The following is a 20,091-nucleotide window of genomic DNA, read 5'->3' as shown; positions in this document are numbered from 1 at the left end:
TGCTGATTGTGTGCACCTGTGGCAGGTGGGAACACTGTACATGGCCATTTACGGGTGGTCCGCGATGGCGGTATTTGCACCATGGCGGTAAGGTACTTTACGGCCTTCACTAGGGCGTTAATTGCATGTCCGTGCGACTCATAATGTTCCCCACTTTGCGCCATGCCGGTATTTGCGGCATGGGTGGTCGCGTGCCCGCGCCCTTGGCGCTTTTAGCGGCACCGTTAATTACGGTGCCGCTAAAAGTGCTTTATCAGGTCATAATCGGCCGGAGCGGTAAGCGATGCCGGTAATCCTTTACCGGCTTCGTTTTTCACTTACCGCCAAGGTCGTAATGAGGGCCTATATCTGTGTTCTAGTTTCTGCTAAAGAGGCGATGCTGATGGACCTTTGCCGTCTGTTAGTTAAGTGCCAGGTGTGATTGCTGAGGCAGCCCTGAGGGGGTTCCTCTCGTCCGACTTCATTTATCTTTCCATTCGGCAAACTCTATCAATCCTTGCTTGCGCCTGTCTGCTCTTGTTCACCACCTTGCCGATTTGTCTTTACGTTGTTACCACGGGTAAATATCAATTGCCAGGAGGTTGTTTGCACCACCCCTCTTCATCTGCATTACCTGCAGGCCTACATCCCTTTGTGTCTCCCTGCTCTTTTGATTTCTAGACTTAGCCATGAGCTCTGAGCTTTCCACAACACCACTTACACCTGCAGAAGGGACCAATGCCTTCTTCATGCTTTCAACATATGAGGCATTTACCTGTAAATATTTGAAATAGTGGAATGTTTCTATGCGGGTTCAAAAGGAGACTCAGTGGCCATTTGAGGGGTCGTTTCATGCAGATCACCTTGTTGTCTTCTGCAAGGCTTTGGAACAAAGAAAGTCTAAGGTGTCTGATTGTCATTGGTCGGCTTATTTCACCTGGTACAATGTGCCGACAGACAGATTACGTGACGGTCAGACTTGATCACTTAAGAACTCTCAGGCTAGGCTAGAGTAAGTATTAGAGCAATACAAGCATCCCTCCAAGGCCAGCTGATCAAACAGTAAACACACTTGCAAAACAGGCCTCTAACCAATTGTTGATGCAGACACCAGTAAAGATTCTCTTTCAGAAACATGTATAGTGCCACCTGTAGACGTTTTAAACAAACTGGCACCATACTCACCTCTCCTGAGGACACGCACACCAGCCCCCCTGCACCAGAGGGAACCACCACCCCTACACCACACCAAGCTGCCAGGCCACCACAGCCACCCGACCACCAACCCCTGAGAGCCCTCCCCTAGCACCTGCACCACCCCCTACACCCCAATCGCCACCCCACCTTTCACATTCTAGCATCAGAGCCACACCTATAGCTCCCTCCACCGCCCGACATAACCGCTGTAACGGCCTGGAATGCAGGTGGACCACTGACTATTTACAAAAATCTTTCACGGCAGCAGACCTGGGCTCACCAGTCTACAAAGCATTGCAAGAACTAACTAGACAAATACTCCAATTACCACATGCCTCCATGTCTACACCCCAGTGCTGCACATGAATGATGATGCATCATCCAACACTGTTGCCACTACCCAGATGCCTATGTGCACCTACCTTCAGGCCAATACCGAGGCTGAACCTATGAGGATTCACACTCCCTGGAGCTTCACTGATTTATGCCATATGGCACAACAATTTCCCACTGCTTTCATGGATGATTTGAACACAATGATTGCCTGTTATGATCCCACCATTCGGGACCTTAAACTACTCCTATGAGCTGTGCTCAGAGAGACTTTATATAAACAAATTTTGGACAAATTGCAATGGCCTGAAACACTGGCGAAAGGTGAGGCTATTATTTCTAATATTGCCGCTCTTATCGCCCTCATCAAGGAATAATACCTAGTTAAATCTGACTGGTCAAAGATCACGGGTTGCAAGGAAAGCCAGTCTGATTCTCCGTCTGACTACCTATCTAGAGTGACTGACTGTTTCACTAAATACTCCGGTATTACAAACGCTGGGGAACAAGCTAAACCTCCATTCGTTTCACTGAATCTATTGAAAAAGCACTGCAAGTAGCTCAACATTTATTTGACAAACTCATGCAAGACGGGGCTACGTTGTAACGCTCACCTGATTCCCGCAGAGGCGCCGGTCTTGACTGGGTGAATGCCGTATCTTCAAAGGTGATCTGTAACACACGGTTGGCTCTTTGGGCTGGACCTCTGTGCACTGTATGTCTGACTTGAAGAGTAAGATGTCTTAGGTAAGTGAACGCTGAGCTCTCCATCTGCCTCGGGGCAGGGTGCCGTAACCAGTTTCTTCACTGGATAAGGGTGCAGGCCTCTTGACCTCAGAGGACTGCTGTCCGTCGTTAACTGCACGAACGGTAAGTTCTGGGCACTTCAAATGTCTTAAAAGTCTTTTGTAATGATATCTCTTGTTTTGCAGGGTTCCGGCGATGGCGGATGGCGGGCTGATGAGAGTTGAGGATCGAACACGCGTGAGGAATAGAAGCGCCTGGAAGCACATAAGTAAGCGCTTGTAGCCTGCTTCACGATGCGCACTAACTGTCCCTTTTATCTTGCAGGTACAAGTTCGGAGCTTTAGAGAAGCTGAAGGGTGCTGGAATACCCACTGGATTCGGCGTGGGAAGGAGTAATGGCACGTGAGTAATAAAGTTGCCCAATGTCTTTAAACGCACCTTCTTTTGTCTTTCAGATGCGGGATGCAGCGCCGAAGGCCTCCGGAGCGTGCGAAGAGCTGGTAAGCTTTTGTCTTTCAGATGCCGGAATGCAGTGCGAAGACCTCCGGAGCATGCGAAGAGTAGGTAAGCCTTTGTCTTTCAGATGCCGGAATGCAGCGCGAGGCGTTGGTGACAGCCGATGGACCAGGTAAGAGATGCGCTGCCACTGAAGACCGTAGTGCTAACCTGTTCTTTCTTTGTCTTTACAGGTGCTGCTGAAGACTGGATTCCAGGATGGTAAGCCTTTGTTCCCTAAGGCCCAGGATCAGAAGCAGAAGACACGATGAGCGTTCCGCTGCAGAGAATGCAGAATAACACAAAGCAAGATTCATCCATCGGGTGTGGTTTAAATAGCCTCCTGTAGTGCTTAGGTGTCTCCTTCCACAGCCACGCCTAGGTAAGAAAAGAGTTCCTGCTTTCCAGAAGAGTTCCAGTGTTCTGAACCTAGGGAGTGGCTCCTGCCCCACCCAACAGGAAAAGTAGTCCCAAACAGAAGAGGATCAGGGGTTCAACTGGTAGGTAAGTAAGCAGCATGGTCTGCTGCAGGTAAGTCCACCCAAGCATTATGAGCCCGGCGCTTCCAGCGCTGGGACTGGGCATCTTTATGAGCCTGGTGCCACTGGCGCTAGGACAGGGTCCAAAAGGTCCCAATTGGGACTGGCTGGCACTCGGAACCGGGGTTATGGGTCTGCTTCCAAGGGAGTCGGGCAAGTCCTGATCTTTTGGAAGCAGAGATCATGACAGTACCCCCCCTCAAGGCCCCTCCCAAACCAGGCTTCTCCGGGGGTTTGGGCTTGTTAGGAAATGTTCGATGAAATCTTTTGATTAGACGAGGCGCGTGGACATATTCTGCAGGTTCCCAGGATCTTTCTTGGGGACCGTAGCCTTTCCAGTCAATCAGGTAAAATAGTTTAGATTTGGAGATCTTGGAATCCAGGATGCTTTTGACTTCAAACTCGAGTTCTCCATCAACTAGAATAGGTTTTGGAGATGTAGTTAGTCGGGTTTGAGGTTGCACGGGTTTTAATAGAGAGACGTGGAAGACCGGATGTATCTTCATGTGAGGGGGCAAGTCCAACTTGACCGCTACTGGATTTACTATGGTAGTGATGGAATAGGGACCAAGGTATCTTGGGTTGAATGTGCGTGGTCCTTTTAGAGGTAGATATTTGGTGGATAACCAGACTTGATCTCCTACTTGATATTGGGGGGCTTCCTTCCGATGTTGGTCTGCTCCTTTCTTGTATTGTTCTTTAGCCCTTTGAAGGTGAGAAACTGCTTCCTTAAAGGCTTGGGTGATTGTAGAATGCAGGTGGTCTACTGCTGGTGTTCCAAGATCTTGGAGTGGATCCAACTCCGAGGTTCGAGGGTGACTACCGTATAAAAGAAAAAACGGGGTCTTCCCAGTTCCCGAGTGGACAGAGTTATTGTAGGCATATTCGGCTATCCAAAGGATATCTTTCCAAGTTTTTTCAGTTTGTTGTAGCATGCAGCGCAAATACTGTTCCAGAGTTTGATTGGTCCTCTCGGTTTGTCCGTCGGTTTGAGGGTGGTGGCTGGTCGAAAGTCTCACATCAATTTGAGCCGACCGACAGCAACTTCGCCAAAAATGAGAAATAAATTGACTACCTCGATCCGAAATTAGAACTGAAGGAAAACCGTGCAGTCGGACGATGTTTTCGAGAAATTCTCGGGCCAGAGTTGCTGCTGTTGGTAAGCCTTTGAGTGGAATGAAATGCGCCATCTTGGAGAATAGGTCCACGATTACTAGGATCGTATTGTATCCGGAGCATGGAGGTAGATCGGTGATGAAGTCCATAGAAAGCGTATGCCAAGGGCGAGGCGGGATGTCAATAGGGCGTAAGAGGCCGGCTGGTTTTTCTTTTTGACTCTTGTTTTGGGCGCATACTCCACAGGACATTATAAAGTCTCTGATATCTTTTTTCCAAGACGGCCACCAGAAGTAGCGCTTGATCTTTTCCGAGGTCTTGGTCATACCGGGATGTCCTTCCATTAAAGCATCGTGATTACAATGGTTACTTTTTCTGTAAATCTGTGCTGGGCAGGTATAACCGTTCTTGGAAATATAATAGGTTGTCCTTCACTGTAAAGTCCTTTCCCTGCAGATGCCAATTCTGTATGTCTGCTGGAGTTACCAGTAGCCTGGCTTTATCCTTAACTTCCTCTATGGATTGTGTGGCGATTACACCTAGAATTCTTTGTTCGGGAATGATAGGTACAGGTTTAGGATTGATCAAATGTTCTTCCACTCCCATCCGAGAAAGGGCATCAGCTTTACCGTTTTTTGTACCAGGTCGATAGGTAATTATGAAGTCAAACTCGGCAAAGAATAGTGCCCAACGAGTTACCTAGAGGATTGAGCTTTTGCGGTTTTCAAATATTGCAGGTTTCGGTGATCTGTAATCACAGTAACGGTGTGTCGGGCCCCCAGAAGATAATGCCGCCAAACCTTAAAGGCGGACTTGATAGCTAGAAGTTCCTTATCAGTAATAGTGTAATTGATTTCAGGAGGCGAGAATTTGCGGGACCAAAATGCCACGGGATGCAACTGATTGGTTACTGGGTCCTTTTGTGATAGAACTGCCCCCATGGCAAGGCTCGAAGCATCAGTTTCAACGATGTAGGAGAGTTCTGGGCGAGGATGTTTTAAGATCGGTGCAGAGATAAATCTAGTCTTCAAATTCTGGAAAGCTTGTTCCGCCTCGGTAGACCATTCAAAACGTTTGTTTTTCTTTAACAAGGCGGTGATGGGCTGGACTATTCGAGAGAATTCGGGGATAAACCTGCGGTAAAAGTTAGCGAAGCCTAACATGCTTTGAACACCTTTTACGGAGGATGGCGATGGCCATTTGAGAATTGCATCGACCTTCTTTGAATCCATACGCACTCCGCTAGGTGATAATATGAATCCCAAGAATTCAACTTCAGTCACGTTGAAAACACATTTTTCCAACTTAGCGAAAAGTTTGTGTTGACGCAATCTCTCGAGGACCATGTTCACGTGTTTCCGATGTTCAGTTTCCGATGAAGAATAAACGAGGATGTCGTCAATGTAAACAACAACACACACATCTATGAGCTCTCTGAGGACATCGTTCATAAAATATTGAAAGGCGGCCGGGGCATTGCAAAGTCCGAAGGGCATGACCTGATATTCAAATAGCCCATACTTGGTGCGGAAGGCCGTCTTCCATTCATCGCCCTCTTTTACTCGTATCAAGTGGTAGGCTCCTCTAAGATCCAGCTTTGTATATATGCATGCTTTTCTGACTTGGTCCAGGAGTTCAGGGATCAAAGGTAACGGATATCTATTCTTAACGGTGATCAGGTTCAGGGCGCGATAATCTATACAAGTTCTAAGATCCCCTTCTTTTTTTGGAACGAAGAACAAAGCTGAGGAAGCAGGGGACTTGGAAGGACGAATAAACCCATTCGCTAGGTATTGATCCAGGTATTGTCGGAGGTGAAGATTCTCAGGCTTGGTGAGGACATAAATTCTACTACAAGGAGGAGTAGATCCAGGTATCAGGTCTATCTGGCAGTCATAAGACCTATGAGGAGGTAGAGAGTTAGCCTGATCCTTCCGGAAAACATCTTGGAATTCTAGGTATTCAGGAGGTAACTGGAGAGCCTCCGAGGAAATTGCTGCCAGTGCAACACCAGGTCGAGGGTGACAAGTAGAGACACATTCTGGAAACTGAACCGTTCTTGCTCGCCAATCGATCTGAGGATTGTGCTTCTCTAACCAAGGAATTCCTAGAATAATCTGGAACTGAGGGGCCTTGATCACATCGAACACGATCTTCTCATGGTGTCCATCTTGACTTACTAGCGTCACTTCTTGGGTGGTATGCGTTACTGGTCCGGAGGCTATCTCCGTACCATCCACCGTAGTAATGACGTCCTTTACAGCCTTTGGACAAAGAGTCAGATTCATCCTCAAAACCATTTCATGATCCACATAATTGCCGATGGCACCGCTGTCGACGTAAGCTTCAATCGCATGTAATCGATCCGGATGTTCAGGGCTAATGAGGACCATAGGTATCACGAAATGCGAGGTCACTGAACTGGTTTTAACGCTCGGCAAGAGGACCTCTATTCTTGTCGGGCGAGGTCGTTCCCCTGCTCAGAGTTTGTGACCCTGGTAACTGCAGCTCCTACTGCCTTCTTGGCTGGTTTCACCGGACAGTCTCGAAGAAAGTGCCCCGAGTTTCCGCAATAGAGGCATAATTGCAGCTGTTTTCTCCTTTCCCGCTCCTTTTGTGTTAGTGGTCCTTTCAGGCCCCCTATTTGCATGGGTTCCCCGGAGTCTACTCCTTTGGTAGGAGTTGGTGGTTTGGAAAATACTCGAGCATCAAACTTGGAACGATCGGTCTTCCTGTTCTGCAGTCTGTGGTCAATTTGAACGACTAAGTCAATATAGTCCGAACAGTCTTGCGGGGGATTCACTACTTGGGCTAACACATCTTTGAGCTCTCCACGTAGACCTCTATAAAACAGCGTAATCCTTTTGTCCTCAGGCCATCGAGTTTCCACTATCAGTCTGTTGAAAGACGCAATATAAGCCAAAAGGTCTTGATTACCCTGTCGCAATGAAAGGAGCTCATTGTCCAAGGCCTGCCCCTATGAATGTCTTGCAAACAGTTTTTCCATACTGAGCTGAAAAGCTTGAAAATCATGGAGAAGCGGATCATCTTGATTAACTAGAGGGATCGACCAGTCTGCCGCATTGCCACTAAGGTACGAAAGCACGAAAGCTACCTTAGCTTGATCAGTTGGAAAGGCTGCTGGCCGGCATAAGAAGTGCAACCGGCACTGATTAATAAATACTGCAAACCTCTTTGGGTCACCAGAAAATCGTTCGGGCGGAGCCAGAGGTACATTCCCAGGTAGGTTGATCTGCACTGGGTTCGTAGAGGATGTTGAAGGAAGATTTGCCCCTGATGCGGGTAACGGAGTTTGTCCGGCTTGTGACTGTAGCAATTGCCTAGCGAGATCGTCTGTTCGTTCCTTGGAAATAATCAGTTCCCTTCTTAGAGCATTCGTTTCCTGACGGGCTGAATGCACTTCTGCTCTTAGTTCCCCAAGTAACTGGGCTAGCTGGTCGGTATCCGAGGTTTCCATAGCGCCTGGGTGGGAGTTTTGCGGTAGGCTTTGTGTTCTGTAACGCTCACCTGATTCCCGCAGAGGCGCCGGTCTTGACTGGGTGAATGCCGTATCTTCAAAGGTGATGTGTAACACACGGTTGGCTCTTTGGGCTGGACCTCTGTGCACTGTATGTCTGACTTGAAGAGTAAGATGTCTTAGGTAAGTGAACGCCGAGCTCTCCATCTGCCTCGGGGCAGGGTGCCGTAACCAGTTTCTTCACTGGATAAGGGTGCAGGCCTCTTGACCTCAGAGGACTGCTGTCCGTCGTTAACTGCACGAACGGTAAGTTCTGGGCACTTCAAATGTCTTAAAAGTCTTTTGTAATGATATCTCTTATTTTGCAGGGTTCCGGCGATGGCGGATGGCGGGCTGATGAGAGTTGAGGATCGAACCCGCGTGAGGAATAGAAGCGCCTGGAAGCACATAAGTAAGCGCTTGTAGCCTGCTTCACGATGCGCACTAACTGTCCCTTTTATCTTGCAGGTACAAGTTCGGAGCTTTAGAGAAGCTGAAGGGTGCTGGAATACCCACTGGATTCGGCGTGGGAAGGAGTAATGGCACGTGAGTAATAAAGTTGCCCAATGTCTTTAAACGCACCTTCTTTTGTCTTTCAGATGCGGGATGCAGCGCCGAAGGCCTCCGGAGCATGCAAAGAGCTGGTAAGCTTTTGTCTTTCAGATGCCGGAATGCAGTGCGAAGACCTCCGGAGCATGCGAAGAGTAGGTAAGCCTTTGTCTTTCAGATGCCGGAATGCAGCGCGAGGCGTTGGTGACAGCCGATGGACCAGGTAGGAGGTGCACTGCCACTGAAGACCGTAGTGCTAACCTGTTCTTTCTTTGTCTTTACAGGTGCTGCTGAAGACTGGATTCCAGGATGGTAAGCCTTTGTTCCCTTAGGCCCAGGATCAGAAGCAGAAGACATGATGAGCGTTCTGCTGCAGAGAATGCAGAATAACACAAAGCTAGCTTCATCCATCGGGTGTGGTTTAAATAGCCTCCTGTAGTGCTTAGGTGTCTCCTTCCACAGCCACACCTAGGTAAGAAAAGAGTTCCTGCTTTCCAGAAGAGTTCCAGAGTTCTGAACCTAGGGAGTGGCTCCTCCCCCACCCAACAGGGAAAGTAGTCCCAAACAGAAGAGGATCAGGGGTTCAACTGGCAGGTAAGTAAGCAGCATGGTCTGCTGCAGGTAAGTCCACCCAAGCATTATGAGCCCGGCGCTTCCAGCGCTGGGACTGGGCATCTTTATGAGCCTGGTGCCACTGGCGCCAGGACAGGGTCCAAAAGGTCCCAATTGGGACTGGCTGGCACTCGGAACCGGGGTTATGGGTCTGCTTCCAAGGGAGTCGGGCAGGTGCAGACAGGCCATCCCATCAAGAAATGTCCTACCAAACCTGCCAGACCATGGCAATATGGCCCCACTACTCCACACAATGATTTCATTCCTCCTAACAGTTGTAATTGCTACCCTACACAACCAGCATCACCCCCTCTGCCCCCTCCTTCTCCTACCAGAGCCTACCTGGACATACATATCTCCTATGGTCCACAATGACATTGCCAGAGGGGCCCTGGCGTGCTGTCTGCTGCTTTGCTCCCACTAGACCCGTCCGGTCCCTATCTCAAATGCGACATCCACGCGAGGTGGGTGAAGTGTTTGATTGACACTGGTGCCAGACGCTCCATGTTGCGAGCAGCTGAATTTCCAAATGTGGATGTCTCAGGGAAATTGTGAATGCTGTTGGGATATCTGACACCACGATTCCACAAAAAGTGTCAACTGAATTGTCTGTTTCTATTGGTCCCATAATTGAACATCATGTCTTTCTGTTAAGCACTTGCTCACCGGAAAATATGGTGGGCATAGAACTGCTATGCAAAATGCATTGTACCATTTATTGTTCCACTGATGGTATTTATCTAGAGGTTCCACAATATCGAAAAAACTAAATGTTTGTTTCTCCTCCAACAGCCCACTCACTTGGAGCCTCCTACAGATCCTCTTTCACTCCTCACACCCGCACAAGCTACACAGGTACAACACCTTATTGACTCAGTGACAGTGACAATATCCCCTTGAGCAGAGGAAGGTACCAAGCCTGTCATCTCTTCCCTTATTGTTCCGGTTATCCTCTAGCATAAAACTAGCCCTTGAAATACTCCAGTGCTCCCAATTGAGGAAAAGAGCACAGGCCAATTCTGTTTTACTCGATTTGTGTGCACTTAATAAGGCAGTAATCCTCTCACATTCGGTTGTTCCAGACCCCCTGATCATTCTCTCCTGTATCCCACTGTAACCCCAATATTTCACTTGCATTGACATTTCCTCTGCCTTCTTCTCTGTCCCCACCCACCAGTACTCTCAGTATCTCATTGCATTCACGTACAAGGGAAGTCAGCTCACCTACAGGTACCTTTCAATGGGCTTTATTGACTCCCCATCTCTAATCTCCAAGATTCTGCCGGAAGACCTCCAGGATGTCACCGTATAGGGGGCTCCAGTATTATCCAATACATGGATGACTTTCTGTTAGCATCACCTTCCTTTCAGGTCTCCCTCACCACTCCAAAGTGCTCCTCACTGCCCTGACAGCAAAAGGTCACAAAGTGAATAAAGCAAAATTGCAGCTCTGCCTACCTATAGTCCGTTACCTAGGACATGACATTTCACACAGCGCTAGGTGTCTTGACCCCTCTCGAGTGTCCTGCATCTTACAATGTCCCATGCCCGCCACTAAAAGGCAGTTGAGCTCCTTTTTAGGGATGAACAATTTTTGTTGCCCTTGCATCCTTGATTGTGCCTCTATGGTAGCATCTATGCAGAAGATGCTACATGACTCCGGGCTGACAAGCTCACATGGTTGCCTGCCGCTTCCACAGCCTTCGCCAAGATCAAGACTGCCCTCTCCATTGCCCCATCCTCACCCTTCCTGACTACTCTAAATTATTCACCCTGTTCTGTGATGAGAGAGAGGGGTATGCTCTAGGTGTACTCACACAGAAGCTCAGTGACCGACAACGCCCGGTAGCCTATTTTAGCTCACAGTTGGACCCTGTTGCTTCTCCATTTCCCAAGTGTCTCCGAGCAGTAGCTGCCGCGACCCTTCTCCTTACAAAAGCTGACAACACTGCCCAGCACACCAAATAAACAAAGCAGTACCACAGTCTGTATTAGCACTCTTCCTCAGGGGTAAAACATCTATCTGCTGCAAGTCTCACCAAATATGATAAAATGCTCCTCTCTGCCACCAGCATCACTCCCATTAGATGCGCCCCACTCAACCCTGCCTCCAGCCTGCTTACACCTGATGACTGTCACCCACACGACTGCCTTGCAGCAGTTGATGTTGTATCATCACCAAGAACAGACCTCAAGGATATCCCCCTCCCCAATGCAGACCGCATTCTCTTTGTTGATGGGTCTTGTCTTAGAGATTCAACAGGGAGTATACAAACAGGTTTTGAGATTTGCACCTCCTTTGAAGTATTAGAAGCTGTTCAGCTCTCACCAATATGATCAGCACAAGTTGCTGAACTCATTGCCCTCACACGGCTTGCACGATTGCCACACAACACACAGCCACTATATAAACTGATTCATATTACGCTTTCAGTATCTCACATAACTACGGGACCTGCTGGAAACACACAGGTTACCTACTTAACTGCAAAAGGTTCTCCCATTCTCAATGTACCCTATGGCGAAACCCTGCTTAATGCAATACTGCTACCTACCGAGTTGCCCATTGTGAAGTGCAAGGCCCACATTCGCCTTTGTGACAGCACCTCGCAGGGTAATGCTCTGGCTGACGACCATGTGAACATGCGGCCCTCTATGGCCCCCTGGTTCCTGATCATGTGCCACTGTTTCTCCTATCATTTGAGGACCCCCTAGCATCTCTTTCTGTCCTTGTGGACCTCCAAGTCGCAGCCCCTCAGTCCAAGAAACAGGGCTGGGAAAATCACAAATGTGTTTGTTGCTCCGATCACCTATGGTGTGATAACACGTGCCGGTTAGTAGCCCCACTAGCTCTCTTACTCTATCTCTCACATGTTGCTACCTCTGTGTCCCATTCCAGCAAGGGAAAGTTGACCTCGGAGGTCCAGAGATATTGGTTTGCCACCAAGTATCCCTCCATTGCTCAGAAATACTCTACTCACTGTCCAACCTGTCCTGTCTCTTGTTCAACCCTGGAAAGCCTGTGAAAACGACACCAGGATCACATATAGTCCCTTATTGCCCCTTAGTGAATCTCCAAATAGAAGTTATTAGCTTACCAAAGTGCACCTCCTTTGAATACGTCCTTCCGGATAGACTGAGGCCTACCCCTTTAAATATGCTGATTGCATTACAGTGGCCAGGAAATTGCTCAAGTTCATCCCAAGTTTTGGCGTTCCAGTTTCCATGAACTCTGACAGAGTGTCATGGCCATTGGCCCGGAAACCCAGATCCCGCACCATCAGGGAACGAAAGCACGGGGTAACACTACCTTTTATTGCCCCTTTGGGACAATACAGCATGGAGAGCCCAGCTGGACTCAGTCCTGGTGCCTTTGGCTCCAGGCTCATGATTAAATGTGCACTAGCACATTTTTATTTGGTGCAAATACTTTGCTTTTCCTGTAGAGGCTCCACGTGCATTCGATCGGGCGTGGCTGCTGGGGAGAGTCAGACTGCACGTGTAAGCATCTCTTAGGAGTGGCAGGGTGGGGCTGGTGAGTCAAGGCTAACGGGCGTGGCCAGAGCTAGGCTATATAAGCACGTTCAGCCCTCATGCACGCGCTTCGCGTTATTCTGCTATTGCAGTGTAACCCTCACCACCGCCTGAACGCATTTACCTTATTTCCATCTACAGCCTGAGCGCATCTTACCTTCCTACCAGCTACCAGCCTGAGCGCATCTTACCTTGTTTCCAGCTACGAGTCGCTGCACTTACCTTGGAATCTGCTTTCTTTGGCACGCATCATCTTTGACTCTGGCATCCATCATCCATCTTCGGACCTCCGGAAAGCAGCGCTCCAGCCCCACGTCGTGACACCAAGAGCAATCCATCTGAAAACTGCACCTGCAAGAGAAAAAGAGAAAACAAGGTTAGAATTCACTAAGACATTACGTTTAAGGTCGCGCTTTGACAAATCCTCGCGCTTAACCTTAAACCAACACTCACCTTCTGTCGTAGCATCGTGGACTCCATTTTCTTCCCATTTGGCCTCACTTCATGCACTGCAGCTACTGTTCGGCCGCATTCCATCTGTTGGGAAAAAGCGAAGGAAAGACATTATTAAGAGACACAGACTATAATCAAGAATCAACATCACAATATTTGAAAAGCCATAAGACACTTGCCTTCAGGAGTGGTTCAGCCACAGCGGGTCTGGGCTGCCACGCACATGGGCCAGTTAAGGAACTCAGTCCATCAAAAGCGCCCCTTCATTGAGAAGCAGGACTGAGAGTTTGTCATCATCAATCAACAGGTGAGACTATATGGGTTGGTGCATGCTCACCACATTCTGGGAAGAAGGGTTAGAGAGAGATAGCAGTCATATAGTCGCATTCTCACGATCTCTCATATCCACGCAGGAGCAGTGTCAACAATCAGTGCAACCCACAGCATATGAGCAGGGGAAGAAGCCTGACAAGGGAAATCCACTACCGGGGAGGGCTGCAACCGTGCCCCAATGTCCTTGCAGAGACCAGGTGAGCGTAACACAGAGGCACCCACTTCACTGGACAAATTGTACAGAACACTTGCAATGCCTTGGGGATCCTGCAGCACCTCCATTGTAGTTTTCACCAACAATCAGCAGGGACGGTGGAATGCTGTAACTTTGATGTGAAGCTCTGCCTTGCCAAGGTCTGCCAGGAAACGTGCCTGAAATGGCCTGATGCCCTCCCTCTTGTCCTCATGGACCTAAGAAGGCCCATGAGAATGCAAGTTTCTCTGCCACCTTCCCCTGAACTCTGTGACCTACAACTGAATGATGATCTTGTTGTGTGATATTCCAAAAGACTAATGCTCGTTGTCAGTTCTCATTTCCGCAAATACAAGACGCTGTGCCTCGACCCCCTGAAACGCTGTGCAACAGCCTCCTGCCAGCAGACTAGGTGGTCATGAAAGTGCATCAGCGGAAATCATCCCTGCATCCTCGCTGGAAAGGTCCTTTCCAGATCCTGCTGACAACCCACACCGCTGTATAGTGTAGCGCCCATGATTCCTGTGTCCACTCCAGCCAGTGTGTGAAAGCAGCACCTCCACTCGATGACGATAAACCGCAAGAGGTCTAGGCCAAAGACAAACCGCCGTCCACCAGCACCCGAGACACAGCAAAGCAGCAATCTGTAGGGGTACAGGAGAAAGAGACCCCGCTTCAGCTGCCCACTGGGTTCCCAGAAGCTGAAACTATGGTAACTCAACTCCTCGACAACAAAGTTCCGCTCCCTGTCCCAAGGTACAACTTGCAGAGTGTGGCCACCATCTCACCTGACATCAGAGGTTGAACAATCACTCTCAAAGGTTTGGTACCCTTGTCTCATTTGGGTGGCCCATTACTTTCAAATGTCTTTTCTGCCCTTGTCTTCTGTCGGTGGCCCAACGCTCTGAAAGTTTTTTTTAATCACAAAGCAGTCACAATAATGCTGTGCACCTGGAGTGTAGGTGCATAAATCCTCCAGCCCAAGGGGGTCTTGGAGGCCAGCTGAGCGTGCCCAGCACCACAGCTGATTTCTTCGAGCTCTGTGCATCTGTCATCATCATCCTGGCAGGGATCCTGAACTTTTGCATCGTCATCTCTCCTGTCTACCGGGTCCTGTAACGACTGACAATCTTTGGAACTTTAGGGCATAAGGCCCCAATCTCCAAAAGGTTGGACTGCTAAAGCTAGGGAAAGGCTGCATTATTGAATTTGTATGGTGTACATGTTGCTGTTCCTCACCATGATATTTGCTCTGCCACACCCGACAGCCACCATCCTACATCCAGACACCAACACCTTCCTCAGCTTCTCTTGTTCCTACGCTGACCTAATGAATGCCTCTGATTGCTATATATGCTCCCACACTCCTATGTACGACAGTGTGGGATTCCCTTCATCCCCGTCCCGTCCAATTTTGCTGAATGGTGTTATGACCTCCTGATCGATGACTCTTCCTGTCCCAATGTGACCAATCCCTTTCCCCAGGGATTCTTCCACCCCAGCTACGCCAATACTTTACCACCCAAGATACCGACCGCATTTGTTCCACACGCTCTGATCTCTTTCACCATGCTAGGCAAGCTGCCTTCAATGGACATCACACCAGAGACCTATGTCCTTAACAGAAATGCCACTGCAACCACCTATAACGACACCTCTGTCAGTAAAATGGGACAATTTCATAGTAATAGCAACGCCATAGCACTCTACACCCACAGAGGGTTATAATTAGTTTGTGGGGCTAGCGCCTACCAATGGCTACCAGTTAACTGGACTGGTCAGTGCACCATTGGGTTCATTAGCCCAGCAATCCACCATGTGTCCTTTTTTCCAGAAGCTCACTACACACCCTGACGGTCCAAATGGGTGTCCTGGACATGGTTCAAAGGCCTCATAGGGTTCATGATCCCAAGCATTGGCACCACCACCAAGAGGGCTGATTTTCATGCCCTATCACTCTTCCTCGAACAGCTAGCTAACAACATTGCCAAAGGAATACAGATACTTAAAAGCGAACATGTTACATTCAGAACTATGGTCTTCCAGAGTACAATGGTGCTCGATTATTTACTAGCTGCCCAAGAGGGTACCTGTAAAATTATAGAACAAGAATGCTGCACCTGGGCACCCGATAACTCTTCCGAGGTTGAGGACATCATAAAACACCTCTAAGGGTTTGGTACCACCTTACACGGTGTGAGCGAAGGTTATGCCGGCTCACTGTTAACTTGGATTGAAAACACTTTTGGTTCACTGGACTCTTCCATTCTGCATGTTATTTTAATGACTGTTGTAATAATTGCCACCTTTGCAATGATAGTGTTTCCTATTCACTGCCTTCTGTCATGTTGTGATAAACAGGTGTCTCACTTGCCAGCCGAGGCAGACTGCTGCCAAGGAGGATGCCTCAACAGATGCCTCCGATGGCCAGGAAATGATAGATGTGTTAGGACATATGTCCGACACCAATTTGTATGAATTTTTGAATTAGGAGGTTAGAAGCAAACTTTCTCGGTTACTGAAGCAGCATCTTTTCTGTGACTATCCCTGCGCTTATCCACCCTACCCCTATATCACCCGTGTACCTGTGCGTATTTGATTGATGCTATACCCCAATCCTGCTCCATGTGGTCTATGCCCTGTCTCAGGGATGACAAAATGGGGTGCTGATGTGTTAGGATTGTTATGCGATGCTATGTTATGCAAAATTGTAATGCTTTAACTATGCTATGCTATTCTATGGTATACTACATTACGCTCTCTTTCATACATTTAGGCCTCCAATCTTCTCTCTGCCTCCCTCTGCAGGCAGCACCCCAACATGCCCAAGCCCCTCCTGGGGCAGATGGCCCGGCAGAACTTCTCCTCTGCGTATTCTCTACAAGTATACCATTAGCATTGTTGAGATGAATTTCTGACCTCTGACCTGGTGGGCAGAGGTTCAGAAGGCCAGCCCAGTTTCTTGGAACAGGGTAACCTTCTAGACAAACCAGACCAATCAAGGTAGCATTGGCGGCTGTCAAGAGGAGTCTTGACCGCTGCCTCAGGAGGGGCGAGGGTGATCGAAAGTCCACAATGAGCACACACAATAAACAACACTACAAATTACTCTCATTCAGGTGTATATCGAAAATATATATATAAATATATATATACATTTATTAAAGGCCTTTAAAATCAAACACAAAGCATATATCAGCAGTAATACTAACTCAATAAAACACTACTGTGAAACATATATACAGTTACCAATGGCCTAAAGGAATGGCACACACTATGGGTACACAACCTGTGAAGAAAGGAAGCATACAGTGCGAATATACTTTAGGCAGTCCTTCACTTATCAAACCCTAACTAAGAGACAGTCCAGTCCCTAAGAAGAGTGGAGCCTTATGCTCAAGAGTACTTTTGGATGCAGAAGCACACAATCCTGTGGTAGAGCAAAAACGGGGTCTCTTGCAGGGGCTGTAGCAGCTCAGGAAGATGGGTGAGGCAGTGAAGAATAGGTTCTCACTATTAGAGGAGGGTCTTCCCAAGAGGACAGAACAGGATCCAAGAGTTGGGAATAGGATGGTAGCGCAGGCTACCCGATAAAGAAGAGTGACCCTCACAGGACACTCATGTGTAAAAATGGATTGATGTGCCAGGGGCCACCAGTAAGGGTTCCAAGTACTCACTGACTCTAGGCGCACTCGGACCAAACTTCGGCAGTCTAGTCCACTTCGGCTGTGGGTTCAAATGCTGCAATTATGCGGTTCTGCCCCTTTCTGCGGCTGAGTTCCAGGGATCATTCTGTGGCAGGGCAGTGGGGATTTCTCCTCTCCTGATGAAGGGATCAGCACTATTTTACTGCAGCTTGTCTTAGGGCACAGGGGGGAACAGCAGTAGCACACCCTCGAAGTTTGTCACCACGGCTGGGCGACACGACTGTGCATACTCGGGTTCAGTTGTACTCTCCTAATTACAGACCTTGGATGCCTAGGTCTACGAAACTCAGCTGGAAAATGCCTTATACCTAGTGCTTACATTCTCCAAAGTCTCAAGTCTCAACTCGAGACGGCAGTGGTTCCAGAGCAAAGGTCCCGTGCAAGCTGGTCAGTTCACTGGTTGGGCCAGGAACACTTCCGAGAAGGCTTGCTTTCAGGTTAAAGTGGAGGTGCAGAGAATAGTTGGTCCCACTATTCTAATGGGTCGAAGCGCCTTTGCAGACCTTCTAAGTTTGTTCAGAAGCAGGGGGTCCTGCAGGACAACAACGGTCTCAGGGTGCCAAACTTTCCAGTGGGTCACCAGTGGTTCCTCGACTTAGCTTCATAGTTTCAGGATACTTAGATCCTGTCCTAAATTCGGTTAAAACACAAGAGATTGACCTAGTATGGTTGTTTGGGCCCTTCTCTTATACAGGAGGGCGGAGCGTCCCCTGACGGGCCCAAAGGTCAGAGCTCGCCCTCTAGTACCTTTAAAACAAGATAGCTGGCCCTTGAGGAGATTGGGGTGCAAGATTCTCTTACTCCGACACAATTCAATAAGGACAACTCAATAGTTTGGCAAAGGGAAGTCCGTTTAATGACAAGTACAAAAAAACGTGGAAACAAATGGTAATCAACAGAGTCATGATCGCCTGTCTCGCTTCAAATCCCTACTTATTCATGCTGACAGTAACTTTTATAGCAAATTCGAATCATCATTGATGTGTAAATCTCATATGTTTGACATGCAATTCTATTGGTTGGAAAAGGTAACTTAAGTGTAGGTGCTATATCTATATATGGTAACAGTGTGTGCGGATTGGATAACTCTTATCGGGCGGGCGTCTACGCCCATCCCACTACATCACTCGTGATAGACGTCACTATGACTACGACTTCTGATTGGCTCTACAAGCTATAGGATCCTAGATTATTTGGTTCATTGTGATTAGGTGGGTTACACCCCTAGGCATAAATCTCCACTTTAATTAGCAGCATGCAGAATTGACACCCAGATGCAGAGTGCCCCAAGATTCACCCCGCCTCCCTTCTATCAATCAGCACTTTAGGGCTATGTGTCAATTAGTTGGCTGAGGATGGCCTCGAAACTGTAGCTTCTTATCAGGAAAGGTTATGGCATCCTCGGGTTCTGGGTGACATCAGACGTTGGTACCTCTTTGCCCTAGGCTAGTCACATGTCTGTTCACCGTGAATCTGCTTCATTTTCCTTCTTTTCGTATATTTGATTCTTGTTCAGCCTAGCCACCTGCCTGGGGCCTCCTTATCTCGACCTTCACTGGCTGGCAGTCATACTCTGAAGTTTTGGTTCTTCAGAGTTGCTGCTCTCCTCCCTTCCTGGAGTTGGCCTTGAATTCCCAAGCATGAGCTACTTCTTGCTGAGTTTCAATTTCGCTTTTCCCTTCTGGCTTTAGCTGGAATAGCCCTTGCAGCCTGGGCTTAGTTCTGCTTCACAAAATGGAGGCACACTGGTATAGCGTGCTTCATTGAGGTAGATATATAATTGGCACATGCCGCTCTAAGCTTCTACTAAGCATTGCAAGCAGTACCGCTTACTGAGCTTCTTGCGTTCCGAGCCTATTTACATGCATTCAGTCAGTTGCACAATTCGATCCTGCATACGTTCTTTGTGCTGCAACGTGGTATCTTCTTATACGTCTGTCACATCATTATTCTTTACTGTTCGTCCTTGCGTACCTTCTTTTGCTCGTCGTTTTATGGTTATCTGTACGTTACATCTGGGCTCTTATGTCATCACCAATTGCCTTCCATTAAGGCTCTGTGGGTCTCTTCGGGGACAGTCTGTAAGTAATCTTCGTTTCGTGTCAGCTGCTGGTATGGTTGTCTCAGTGGATACCTTGCAGCCCACGGTTGTCTGGTTATTCGCGCTTCAATAGGTATTCATGTCCTTCTGATGGGTACTGGACAGGGCCCCACCGTGGCTCTCTGTTGGTTCATTTGCTCCTTATACATCACATATCTTTGCAAGTATGCTTCTAGCATCTCGACATGGGTGGCTGGAGTGCAGGCCATATTTGGGACCTCCTCTACACACCCCCCTCTTGTCGGTTTATCGACCACTTTTTCTTCTTCCTTTAGATTATTCTTACTTGGTTCTTCTATGTCCAATTCTTCATCTTCTGGGTTTGTACATGATGGTGTGAAGGTGTGCATCTTTGGAGTCCATATTCTTATCACTCCTTTCAAACTTCCTGTTGTTTTTACGTGTTCGTCTTTGTTCCAGGTCATTAGTTGGCATTGCCCACTTGGGCTGCAGTAGATCCATTTCCCTTCATACCTTCTTAGTCTTCTGGGGTATGCAAACTTTGTTCCATCTGGCACAAATTCACTGGCCTTCACAAAGTTTCTTATTTCTTCATCCGTTAGGTCTCTGGGCTTCCATCCTGGTTCGCCATTGACCGTGATTTTCATCCCAATGGCTTTCTTCGCAGTTTTCTGGCATTGTGTCACGATTATCTTGATAACACAAAATGGTAGTAGTATCATTAA

Source organism: Ambystoma mexicanum, chromosome 5q, assembly GCF_040938575.1.
Source record: "Ambystoma mexicanum isolate Mex_15411 chromosome 5q, UKY_AmexF1_1, whole genome shotgun sequence".
In the NCBI taxonomy this organism is placed as follows: Eukaryota; Metazoa; Chordata; class Amphibia; order Caudata; family Ambystomatidae; genus Ambystoma; species Ambystoma mexicanum.
Note: the sequence above shows the minus strand (reverse complement) of the source record.